Consider the following 12,957-nt stretch of genomic DNA (forward strand, 5'->3'; position numbering starts at 1 on the left):
TACGCTGCTCATGTTTAGGAGTCATCCATAAATAGCTACTGTTCGTACAAAATACTCATGCACCTACAGCAGGGTGCTAGACCGCAAGCAGAAAGCTCCTAATTGATACTTCTCTCTTGGCACGTATGCCCATGCCATTGGCACATATTTCTTTTCTATCGAGGCTGGTCATTCAGCAGTCAAATCTGCAGCAGGCACACTGCAAGCAGATGGGGCTGCCAGTCAGGGACAGCCAGCCAGCTTCTCCAAAACCCCTACCCCTCTGCTGCACCCGGGGCAGGGGAAAAGGGGTGCACCAGCAGGGGAAAACAGTTGGGTTTACACCACTGCATGGGAATACTGTACATTACTGCTACAATTTAGTCACTGAAGCACCACACAGTGCAGACTACATGGAATGCTCCTGTTCAGACATTAAAAAATGCAAGCCTTGCTTGGGTTTGATCAACATTTAACAAAATAGGTGATAACTCTTATCAGTTTCATTTTTCACAGTATTGGTTGTAAGCTTTAAAATAAATCTCATGTTGTTTTTAACTCCTAAATTTAAACATAAAATAATATTTCTAAGTTTATATTTGGTGTATTTCTGTGTGCATACAATTCAGAGTAGTAACTAAATGACAGACTTATTTTGGCTTTTTTTTTTTTTTTTTTTTTCAGAAAGTATTACACTTTTCTCTGGAACCTTGAAGCAGGCAGACTCTTGCCAACTGCAATGTGCCACAGAAACAGGACTTGAAGCTATTAGTCACTGATAGTCAACAGCTTCAATTTCTAGCTATTGGATGAGCTGCAAGTGTAAGACGAAACGTGTTTCTCTCTTCAACACAGCAGATGTTTAATCATTTAACTACCAAGGCAAGGTTGTTGAATTACCCTGCTAAAACCTTGATTTACATTGTGGCAGGTTGGTGCAGTTATTCAAACAGAGATTAGACTGTCCTTTCTGGGGTTCTAATTAAGCTTGGTGTTAATTAAATGGGATAATATTTAACAGAACAGTTTATATTCATTAAATACTACTTCTGTCTTCGGAAAGATACCAGTGATTCAAAGTGATTCAACAACCAGATTTACAAATCTCAGCATACAAACGTAAGGCTAACCTAAGCCAGTATCTTTCATACAGATGCTTTAATAACCAGACTCTTCAGAGCAGAGATGTCAGACAGGTGAACAGAAGTCCTCTCAGATGAGTTTGCAACGCCTACCATCAGGCAGGTCACTGGGATATACACGCGTACAGCAGGAACATGCTTGTCTTCTCAGCGAGGAAACTGATAGTCCTGGCTACTACTGAGACAGCCACGTTCATTCTTTCAGCAAGATAGAGCAAGACAAAAGGAGATAAGGATGGTAATTTGTAGACTATAACACTTAAAGACCTGGACACCAGACTAAGAGATCATTGCACTAAATCCCATTTGAACAATAGATAGCCCTTTATCAGAGGCATCTCCAATCCAGCAGTAAAACAGGAGGGCACAGGTCAGCACAAATTGGGGTCGGGTCGGGGCGGGGGCGAGGGGGCGGGTGGAACAAAAGAAAGCAACTGGATGTTCTTTTTAAGCCTGACAGGAAATGATCAGCTCTTACAAGAAATTCAATTGGTGCCAAAAAATTGCAGAGAAAGGATCATTTTAAGGAACGACTTCAAAGAGGAGAAAGAGATAACTTCTACTGATGTTACAAACAGCTCCTACATATAAATATTGCTGCAACTGCTGGAGAATATAGACTATGTGTGCTGTAGGCTGCTATCAAGGGTGCACTGAAGACAGGAACTGAACGTGAACGAAGAGCAAGCTTTCAATGCAGTAACTAGAACAGATAAAAAATGCAAGTATTTTTATGGTCATAGAAAAAAATGTAAATTTGTTCTTGAGAACAAGTATGGAGGGTGACATTTTCTGTTTATAGCTTTATAAATTAAAAAAAGTCTATTTGAAAAAGACCTTATCATCACAGTTTTAAAAAAAAAACATTCTTAGTATATTCCTAAAGCAAGACCTGAAATCTGGTTATGCACTTGCACTTAGGTACTTCCCAAATTCTGTATTTAGTGGTGTCATCAGCATGGTCCAGTGGATACAAAAGCAGATTGGGATTCAGAGATACTAGTCCTGGCTCTGTTTCTAGGTGATCTGGCCATGACATTTCAAAGTCCTCTGCAAAGTAAGCCAGCTTCATTATTTTCAATTTTAGTAGGATGGAAGGATAAATTGTTCCAGTGGACAAAAGTGGTAGAGAAAATTTATGTATAATTACTAACTTTACAAACTTTATACAAAATACCTTGATTCAAATGAATAGCATTTTTCATTCCTGTGTTTTAATTAGCAAAAAGGTGAAAAGCATGCAGGTGAACATTAACTGTTCAAGATGTAAGACTTCTTCATGCATTATTTCCAGAGCCCTGTCAGTAGAGAACAGCATAAGCAGAAAACGGACAGATAATCAGGGCTGTACTTAAACACGATGGACTTTCTACAGATCAAATTTCTAAATTTACTGATTCTTGAGAACACGGAGCAGAGCAGAACCTGTCTCTGTCCAACTGAGATCCCTCGGGCTAACCGAGATGTCTAAGCTATAATACTGAAGTTGCTTTTGCTTTCTGTCACACGCCGCTTCAACATTAAGAAATTTCAGTATAATCTCAAGCAATCACTGCCCTGCAGAGAGGCACAAAATCCTCTCAAGGGGCAAAAATACAACAGAGTCACAGGCAAACTCTCTAGCAGGGTTTTGGTGAAACCTCTGTCAAAAGCAGTCCAGAATTTCATCTAGCTCGAAGTAAAAATTTCATCTTAGCCCCTTACTGCATTTGGCCCATTCAGAGAAGTTGCCTGAGCTGAGCGCTACATTCGGCTGCTCTACTTCCAGGCCAAAACCAGCTGCCTCAGAAAACAGAAGGAATATGTAAGTCAAATTCCCATTCTCTTTGTCCTAGCCATTTAGGAAGTCTCAAGCAATAGGGTAAGAGAGCAACAGGAGAGAGGAGTGTGGCGTACAGACGCCAGGTTCTAATATAGATACACAGGACTTTCCCTGTTTCCATTCCTGACAATAAAAACTTTAATATAAAGCCAATTCTTTCATATAAATTCTGACCAGAGCAAAAGACTAAATTAAGTTTCATCCATGTTGAGAGGCCTGAATACAGCCTCAAAGTTCTCTAAACAATTAAACCCTTGCAGAGAGAGACCCTTGCTTCTCTTGGAAATGTTTGTATTAAGCACTAAAAAGACTGAATTTAGGTAATATTTCTTACATGACAGGAGCCCTCTTAGAGTTCAGACCTGAAAAAACCAAGACTTTCCAGAATCACAGCCGCCTTTAACTAGAATTTCTTTTTAAATAATGTTGGTACTGATACTAATATTCCAATGGTCAGTTTATGTGACTGTTACAAAGGCAAACCTTTCTTGGGTCTAGTTTTGCTTTCCAGACACCGCATTTTGTTATGCCATTGCAGGCTACACTGAAGAATCCCTTTACCCATATGATGAACCAGAACTGGTACATAAACAGAGCAAGCGATACTGAGCCACCCCTCTTCAGTAAATCCAGTAGATAGTAACCTTGGAGTTCAATTTTTCCTAGTCTTTTATTGTCTTGACACTACTGAACTCCCTTTCTCCTTCCTAAAGTCAAGTTTATTTGTAGGAACCCTATTTTGTGTTTGCAAAATACTTCTCTACCCTTACTCAGTGCTGCCAAGCAGCGTCCAAGAGCTGCACTAGCTCAGTAAAACATCATTCATGATACACTACAGCTTGCACCCACTTTAGACCCATTGACAGATCTCTTTGCATCAGATAGCTATCCTCTTTCTTAGATTTCCCTTAGTCCTGTGGAAAACTGATATTGTTACCATCTAGGTCATCAATAAAAGTGCTAAATAGTTACTGATAATAACCAGTTCTTACAGGATCCAACAGAATGGCACATACTCAGTGAGGATTCCCCATTTACAGTCATGTTTCATAGCCTGTCTGCCAGCTTTTAGTCCATTTAAGAAGCACTGCATTGATTTCATTTCAGTCTAGTTACTTCATCAAAAAATCATGCCTCACAGAAGCGTATTATATATTACTTCAACACGATGGCATTGATCAAACTGTATTTGTTATCTCTCAAATAAGAGAATAAAGAAACGAATAAAGAGTCAGGCTGATAAAATCTATTTTCCAAAAACCACGGGTGACTAGTCTTAAAGAATGATAGCAAGTTTAAATGTAGTCCAGTAGAACAATTTCTTTCACTTTTTCCAGGCCCAGAGCCAAATTGATAGGCTTGCAATTATCCAGAAGATTCCTTTTTAAAGCATTGGCGACAAATTCCCAAGTTCCCCACAATTTCTCTGTGTTTCAAAGCATTTTGAAAAATTCAAGCTTCATAAGCCACAGAACTCTCCAGTGAATTCTTTAAAAACTTCTCGGTATTAGTTGTCAGGTCCAGATGTTTAAATAAGTCTAAACAGTAACAGTTCACGCAGCAGCACAACAGTAGTTCACGCAGCAGCACAACAGTAGTTCACGCAGCAGCACAGCTGCACAGCAAAGGTGGAGGAGGGTGTTATGACCACCTTCAGCAGAGGTGCAGCAGCCTGCCCACTGACACGTGAAGAAGAGAAGTAATTCTATGAATACTTCATTCTAATTCTAATGGACATTTCATCTATGGATATCTCATCCATAATTCTACTTGTCCTTGAGATTTTTTGTGTGCCTTTATCAATTTCCTGAAGTTCTTAACTTTTATTTTATAAAACCTTCAAACCCCTACCTTCTCACTTGGGGATTTCCATAGTAATAATTTCTCTTTATTGGGTTTTCTTTGCCTTTTTGGTCGTCAAGTTTAATATTCTTAGACAGAAAAAAGAAAATGTTTTACCATTTTTTTGTCTTGAAATGTTCATTTTCATAAACCAGTGAGAACAAGGACTTGAATATATTTATTACAGGAAAACAGAATAAAATCATGATTACTTATGCCTAATTAGCTACTCATTAGTGATTTGTATGTCACACAGGAATAGGAGAGGAAAAGCCATGGTATTGCTGACTACAGGTACCACGACACTCAATACAGAATTACACCATCAGGGAAAATCCCTACGTGCATCCCCCAGAGTCCCCTTCTCTGATGCTGAAAAATTCAGCTGCAAGACACTGCTGACCAAAGGCTCATGACGTAGATGGGGGCTTCTTGCTGGCCACGTCACTCAGCTCCTCAAAGAGTGGCAGCACGGACCAGATGGACTCCTGGCTCATCCTGCAGCACCCCCTACACAGCAGGTTTCTACAGAACATGCTTTTTAATGGTCCTCCACATACACCACAGAGCAATTCTGCCTGCAGCCCCCTGTCCAAGGAAAGTTAGGTAGATCCCCACTAAATCTAGGCATATTTTCTCGGCTTTGGCTAGTGGAGATACACACTGGATAGCAACTTGAACAGCATTTTCAAGATAAGATCCCAAAACATAAATTCAAGATCAGGACACAAAATTAAATTAATATCATATGCAGATAAAGTGAGGAAAAGAGACTTTTTAACCAGTATGCACAAGATTCTCAAGTGGACGGGCTATATTAATTATTGGTAGTTTATTATTTATACTATGTCCCATGACTACTCTTTCTGCCGTGCAAGAAAGAGTAGCAAATCCAGCAAGGCTTTCTGCTTTAGCAAAGAAAAGAGTCGTTCGCTAGATGTCAGTGGACTGTCTTTTCTGTTCTTCTGCAATAGCTATTCTCTGAAGGCTTAAACTGATTGTTCTTTAACCATAATGTCGTTAAAGAAATGCCAGGAAGTTTATTCGTGGTTTATTAATACTGCAGAGGCCCCAAAGCAGCAAGATAATGTCCAGACTTCCATAAAACAGGCTTGCCAACCATTCCCTTGGCCAGCTTCCAATTAAAGGAAGAACATGACAGCCAAGCTGCAGCTATAATGACTTCAGAAAGTGCTGAAAAAAAGTAGAACTATCCAAGCCACAGAGCCCTACTTCAATTACATACAAACCAACCAAACAAACAAAAAAACCAAAATGCACTTTTTGCGTTTCATTTGTAACATCACAAAGGTCCAGACTGGGTCTCTAAGAATATTTCTTCCCCAAATGCTTTTTCAGAGTTCAGGTTAGTGTTCTGAGACCAAAAGACAAAGCCAATAACCCACTGCAGTACACTGCTTCATCCTACCACATGCTTTTTTCCCTGCAAAATATTGATAATTCCATCACCTGGGTTCCTGTTATCTTTTTGATAAATGAGGCTACTGCCTTCCTAACTTATTAAGGCATTTATCCTCTCCTTTACATTTGAAATACTGGGAAATACGTATTTGATTTACCTAAAAATATTTCTGAAGCCCTTCACTATAAAACTATTTTGGTGAAGACAAGGTGGACTCAAATTTGTAGTTTCTGAGGTCTCCTAAGTTTGCACCCTGACATAAGAACACCTGCATTTTCTCCTTCAGGGCTGAGCATCAAAGACTTCCCTTTTCAAGGTTAACACTTGCAGATATACGTTGATCTCTGGAATGTTACAGGATGAAAAGGGGGTTTTAAAGTGTTAGCTTTCCCATGAAAAGTAGCTCAGCTTCTTCTGAAGGCACATTCTATTATTGAGCAGTCGCTTTGCTTTCTATGAAAATGAATGACCATACGATACATCAAAGTGCGCTGTTGTATTCCTACATACATAGAGGCTTACGCCACAAAGTTCAGGACCAGCATTGCAAGGCTGTCCCTCACCATGGTTTGAGGAGGTAGGGGACAAGGCACAGGACCTTCAGCAGGACAGATTTGTCCCCTTCTGAGCATTCAGGACCAGGCCTCCCCGGCTGTGCTTGCCACCAGGCAATGCCCCCTCACTGCTTACACATCCATATTCCAGAGATGCAAGTGGAGACATTTCAGATGTGATTACCTATCCCAGCTGTCTGAGCACTTCACAAATGAAGGAAATTCCTTTAATATAAAAGTTGCATATAAAAGGGTGGCTACACAGGATTTCTCTTGGATGTAAATGTTTGTCACTATTTGTCCCCCACGACATCCAGGTCTCTAAACTGGAGAGACATGGATTTGATGGATGGACCACTTGGTGGATAAGGAACTGTCTGGATGGTCGCACTCAGAGCTGCAGTCAATGGCTCAATGTCCAAGTGGAAACAAGTGACAAGTGGCGTTCCTCAGGGGTCAGTATTGGGATTGGTGCTGTTCAACATCTTTATTGGAGACACGGACAGTGGGACTGAGTGCACCCTCAGCAAGTTTGCTGATGACACCAAGCTGTGTGGCACAGTCAATACATTGGAGGGGAGGGGTGTCATCCAGAAGGACCTGGACAGGCTTTAAAGGTGGGCCCATGTCAACCTCATGAAGTTCAACAGGGCTAAGTGCAAGGTCCCACACCTGGGTCGGGGCAACGCCAAGCACAAATACAGGGTGGGCAGAGAATGGATTGAGAACAGCCATGGGGAGAAGGACTTGGGGGTGTTTTTTTAGAGCATTCTAAAATGTGGAACTGCTTAATTTATGTCATATGATTTAAATCTAAAAATTAGATATCAGGGTTTCACGTGTAATCTTTTTTCTTCAAAGAAATAAAACTGACTCTATCAACTGCACAATCACAAGCAAAAATCTGGGAACCTGACAGGCAGAAGACACTCACTTTTCATGGTGCACCACTGTTCCTCACCATCTTGGCATCAGAACATTTCTGTAGAGCTGTCACAGGGGGACTGAGGTAAGGATTCCTAAGATTTATATTCAAACAGGAGTTTGGCTGTCAGGAGACAGTTATTCTTAGGTCTTCCTAATGAGGTCATGAAGAACTTTGTTTTCAAACACAGTATTTCTGAGTTGTAAGTCTAATATTCCAGAATTATAACTGTGAAGAATCTGATGTATTCTGGAGTGTGTTATCTTTGTATTTATTAATATAAGTATTCACCTACCAGTGTCTGAAGTTAGGCACTTAAAATCTACAATCACTTATGTAAGACTGCAGGATGCCAAGTACTGGAAGATTTGTAGATATTTGCTATCATTCTGAAAAATTGGTTAATTAATTTAGAAGAGTACTTTAATATTTGGGTTTCATCCCTGCCACCTAACATTTCACAAAATACATTTTAACACATATTTCTAAATATTTTTAATGTTCATTTAAGGCGTTGTCTCCCTTTGAATAAGTATCCAGTTCTCCTGACATCCAAGATGAAACAGTTGTTCGGTAAGTTTTGTCATTTAGTTCATTGGAATTGGGATTTCATTTCAAGGTTTGGCTTTACAGAACCAGAGATAACATCCTAAAAGTGCATCTAGCACTTATAAAGTGGACAACAATCTGGAGAATTAAGATCTGGTTTATTTATTCGGTGATGACTGAGGAGATAGCCACAGCAGTCTTTCCGTATTCCTCCCAGGGATTTTATTTTTTAAAGTACTAGTAAATAGCAGTCCTAACCAGTGGAATATTACTTCATAGTGCTAAACACCAATTCACATGCTATGTATTGTGTTTTCCCCATTCTACTCTAAGCTGTTATGAAAACAAACCCAAAACATTTGTTGCTGTGCTATGTATAGCTCAGCTAAGAGTCCTTTCCTCTTTTTCATTATTTGTATCTGGAACTGGAAGCTTTTCTTGAAGCAGTATTGTTTCTCCCTTGGAAAAAAAAAAAGGCAAGAGAAGATGAAGTATTTAAAAGCCTCGCATCTTACAGAGTACCCCTACTTACAAATATGCTATAATTGGCATGCTCGTCATTTCATGTAGAAAGAACCAGACGATGGTGGAATTCAATCCCTGCAAAGAAAGCAGGAATAGGGCTTACAAAAATGCTTGCATCTGTCCCTAATTTGCTTGCGCATAAACCCACGGTAATCTGCTTTATTGCCAAAGTCATATAAAGACTTTGGGCACCAAGCAGCATAGGTAATCTCGAACTGGAGGCCCTCCAGCCTAATTAGACACAAATGCCCAGAAGGCCTGAGACTGAAATATGGCATGTAGATTTTGAAATGTATGAAGAGACTGAACAGTTTCATTAGCAGCCGTCCGAGTGTATGTTTAAGCCTCTGAAGTTCCTTTTTTTGACTGAAGGAAGAAGCCGTGTCTATGCCTGAGGCTAAGTATAAGGAAAAGCATTCCGCTCCTTCTGGAATGGCCCCGATCTCCCAGCTCCCGCCCCAGCATGCTCCAAAGTCATCCCCACAGTCAGCAAGCTGATTTAATATCAGTAATGCTGGGAAAGCCAAAACATTATAAGTCACTGAAAAATAAGACAAAGAAGCAATTCTGTGGAGAGTTTAAAGATATATTGGTTCATTATTCATTATTTAGTACATACATTTCTTAAGGAAGTTAGTCATGGAATTTTGCCAGAAGGTGTAAAAAGTTATAATTTCCCTTATTTCAAACCTCTGAATGTTTTTTATTTTTCTGGCATCAAACAACTATTGCTGGCTACTTTCTGATTACAAGTTTGTCTCTCTCTGATTACAAGCATGTACCTACTTTGTAGCACCATGCAAAATTATGAGGGAATTAAAGAAACAGAGGAGAAGATCATGACAATTTCAAGGCAGAATGTGTGTGGCAAAAAAGACTATGCATGACACAGAACTGACCTCCATGTTGCAGATTTCAGGCACACTGGGAGACTATCTATTTTTGGAAACATAACAACTACACTTAACTAACCAGAGGGTGTGATAGAAATGTTTTTATCAAGTTATCTCCCTCTAAGTTATTTGGGGGAACAATGAAAAGCAACACATTATTTCCTTTTTGAATTGAGTTTTTACATTATCAGGAAATATCAGAGCGGCCACAGAATTATAAACAACTTCTGGTTTTAATAATATAAAAGGAGCTTTGTGCCTCTTTTCTTTTTCTGCAAACACAACACAAAGGAAACACAGGGACACAGTGGAGTCCAGAGATCTTGCGTGCAATAAAAAAGTGTGGATAAAGCCTTCTGTTAATTGACATTCAAGGTCAATTTGTATCTTTGTCTGTGATGCCGTGGCCTATTTGCTATTGTTGTATTAGTGCCTGAGGTCACCAATCAGCTCCATTTTCTTGATCAGTTCTATGGGAAGACTATGTGACATTTAATTTTAGTAGCAAGCACTACTGTTACAAAACAAACAGGCAAATTTTAAGTGGGGATAATTTTTTTAAAGAATTTCTCTTAAAGATCATTTTTATGGTTTTAGTTTTTGTAAAGGTTTGGGGTTTTTAACAATATGTACCAGGACATTGTTATCTTTTGCCCTTCCTTGTGCTTTAGGCGTGAGATTCAGGGAAAAAAGAAAATAAAACGGTAGGAAAGGAGTTTCTTGGCCACAACATGGCAAGCCTTACAGTACTGCCCATCTCCGCCTGACCTCACCCAGCAGTGAATATCGGAGGTGATGCCTGGCACTGAGAGGCCATTTCCTCACGTGCATCCCGGGGTGCGACCGAGGCATCCCCTCTGGTAGGGGACCCGCAACCTGCCGAGGGAACAGAGCTTTGGACCGCGGGCATGTCTGTCTACGGGGGCACACTCAGACAGACATGAGCTCACCGCCCACGCAGGAGCCAGCTCCCGTCCAGGAGCCACACAGCCTCATGACAGCAAACCTGTGCCCAACCTGATGCTTCTGTGTCTGTCAGAAGCCGCCGAGATTAACCAGCCAGCATCCATACGTACGTGCCTGGGACACCAGAGAGAAAGCCTGGCAGGCCCTAAGATGCCGCACGCAGGCCGGGCACCCCAGTGGGCTGAGTGCTCCCGCATTGACGATGAGGGGGAAAGGCACCAGCAAGGCCGGTGACCTGCCAGCCTTCACTGAGGATCAGGAAGGGAATTAAGCGGGAAGCAGGCAAGTCTCTGCCCGCTGAAGCGGGCGAGGGGGGAGACGCCGCCTCGCTGGGCATGGGCCCAGGCAGAAGCAAAGGGGGCTCAGGCGGTACACGGGGGGCACAGGCTGGGCGGTGGGGGGAGGCAGCAGCCACAGGCTGTGCCTGCCAGAAGAAGCCACCCAGGTGCCAGGGCAGATTGGCGTCGAAGCCAAGCGGGGCGGTGGAGGCCGGGAGGGGAGAAGCCACCAGCTGGGCAAAGCGGGGCACATCGAAGGGGGAAGCCCGCAGGCCCCTGTCCCGGGAAAACGCGGCCCTTCTCTGAGCTGAGGAGTTGCACCCTAACCGCGGGTCCTCGGGCAGGTGAAGCGCCCCTCAGGCGGGGGGACCCCCCGTACCTGACCCCGAGCGCTCTCCCATGTCCCCCCCATCCCCCCGGCCCCGCCACCGGCAGGGCCCCCTTACCTTCCCGCTGCGGGCAGGGGCCGCTCCTCGACTGACCCCCCCAGCTCCTCCTGCGAAGGGGCGGAGGACCTGGCCCGGGGGCTGCCCCGCGGCGGAGGCGGCGGCCGGCCCCCGGCCTGACCCTGCTCCGTCGCCCCCGGCCGGCGAGGCGCCCCCCGGGGCCCTCAAACGGCGCGGCAGGGCGAGTAGCGGGGAAACCCCGGCTCCCCCGGCCGCCGCGGCGGGCGCCTACCTGTTGCCAGGGAAACCCAGGTGTCTCCTCAGCCGCGGCCTTCTCCGGCGGGCGGCAGCCCCGCTCCCCCGCTCCCTCGCCCTCCGCTCCCGCGGCGGGACCCCCGGGGGCTGGAGCGGCGGTGGGGAGGCGGCAGAGAGGAGGGTGGTGAGGGGTCGGCGGGGGTGGCGGCGCTTGTAGCTGACGGGGACGGGGGGGAGGGGGTTTGGGGGGGGGGGGGGAATTTAACGAGCAGAGCTTTTTCTACGCGGGGTTTGGGGGCGTCTTTAGGCAGATTTCTCCCAGTTTGGGGGCACAATAAACCCCGCTCGTTTATTAAGCTGGGGACTGTTTCGGCGTGTCGTTATAGGACGAGGGGTAATGGCTTCAAACTGGAAGATGGGAGATTTAGATTAGGTATCAGGAAGGAATTTTTCACTGTGAGGGTGGTGAGACACTGGAACAGGTTGCCCTGGGAAGTTGTGGATGCCCCATCCCTGGAAGTGTTCAAGGCCAGGCTGGATGGGGCTTTGAGCAGCCTGGTCTAGTGGGAGGTGTCCCTGCCCATGGCAGGGTGGGTGGAACTGGATGGTCTTTAAGGTCCCTTCCAACCAGAACCATTCCGTGATTCTATGATTTGAGTAGGAATGTCCAGCCCCTGCAGCCCACACTGGACAGGGAGCCGAAAGGACCCATGGTATCCAGCTTTGCTGCCCAACATCCTGCAAAGCAGGTGGAAAAGTCATGAGCAGATTTTGCCCGGATTAATGGATAACACGGTCTCGCTTTCTGTAGGGATTTTCTTTGTTTGGTAATAAAGGTTCTCAAACAGCGGAGACCAGTGGCATTGTATTGACTAATTCAGCTGCAATCCTCCTATCCATTGCATAAGGGCACGCCGGTGTCTGGGAAAAATCGCAGGAGAAATTACAATGCCACTCAAATACTGCCTCCATTCCCTTCACCTACACAACTATTTTCCTTGGCGTTAACAACTAATCAATTCCAGGAATTTGACGGAGGCTCTGTATTAAAGTAACCACGTGGGTCGCTGGGCTTGCCAGCACCCGCCCACCTTAGCACTGATCCTCTTGTGCCAGTCATGGCTGGTTTTGACTGAAGTATTCTCGTTTGCAGCTTGTTCCCAGCAAAAAGGATGAGTGTCTCAGCCTGGATCCTTGTGGGACTGCTTTATTTCACAAATCCTGTAGTACTTAGGCTGTAAGCTAAAATCCTGTCTTACAATAAAGGAAAAATTAATTTGACAATTTCTGATCATATATTTGTTACAGTGATTTTTTTTTAAAGAGTGCAAATTAACTTTTTCTATCTAAGGAAAAGTTTGAAGTTGATGTTTCCTGCTTCAAAAAGCAAAAATGAGGTGTATATATTTTGGAAGTGC

The 12,957-nt window shown here is 43.6% G+C and overlaps 1 long non-coding RNA gene across 3 annotated transcripts in view; it reads right to left on the reverse strand.

The window, feature by feature from the left end:
• Positions 1 to 11,702, reverse strand: part of LOC128904007 (uncharacterized) — a 197,039-nt gene extending 185,337 nt beyond the window's left edge. For 2 of the 3 annotated variants that reach the window (XR_008464374.1, XR_008464356.1), the window contains exon 1: positions 11,577 to 11,702. This is a non-coding gene — a long non-coding RNA (uncharacterized LOC128904007). Of the gene's footprint in view, positions 1 to 11,344; positions 11,453 to 11,576 lie in introns of those variants that run through there. The other variant, XR_008464362.1, reaches the window with a different exon arrangement.
• Positions 11,703 to 12,957: the final 1,255 nt, after the last annotated feature.

This window comes from Rissa tridactyla, chromosome 1 (assembly GCF_028500815.1).
Source record: "Rissa tridactyla isolate bRisTri1 chromosome 1, bRisTri1.patW.cur.20221130, whole genome shotgun sequence".
In the NCBI taxonomy this organism is placed as follows: Eukaryota; Metazoa; Chordata; class Aves; order Charadriiformes; family Laridae; genus Rissa; species Rissa tridactyla.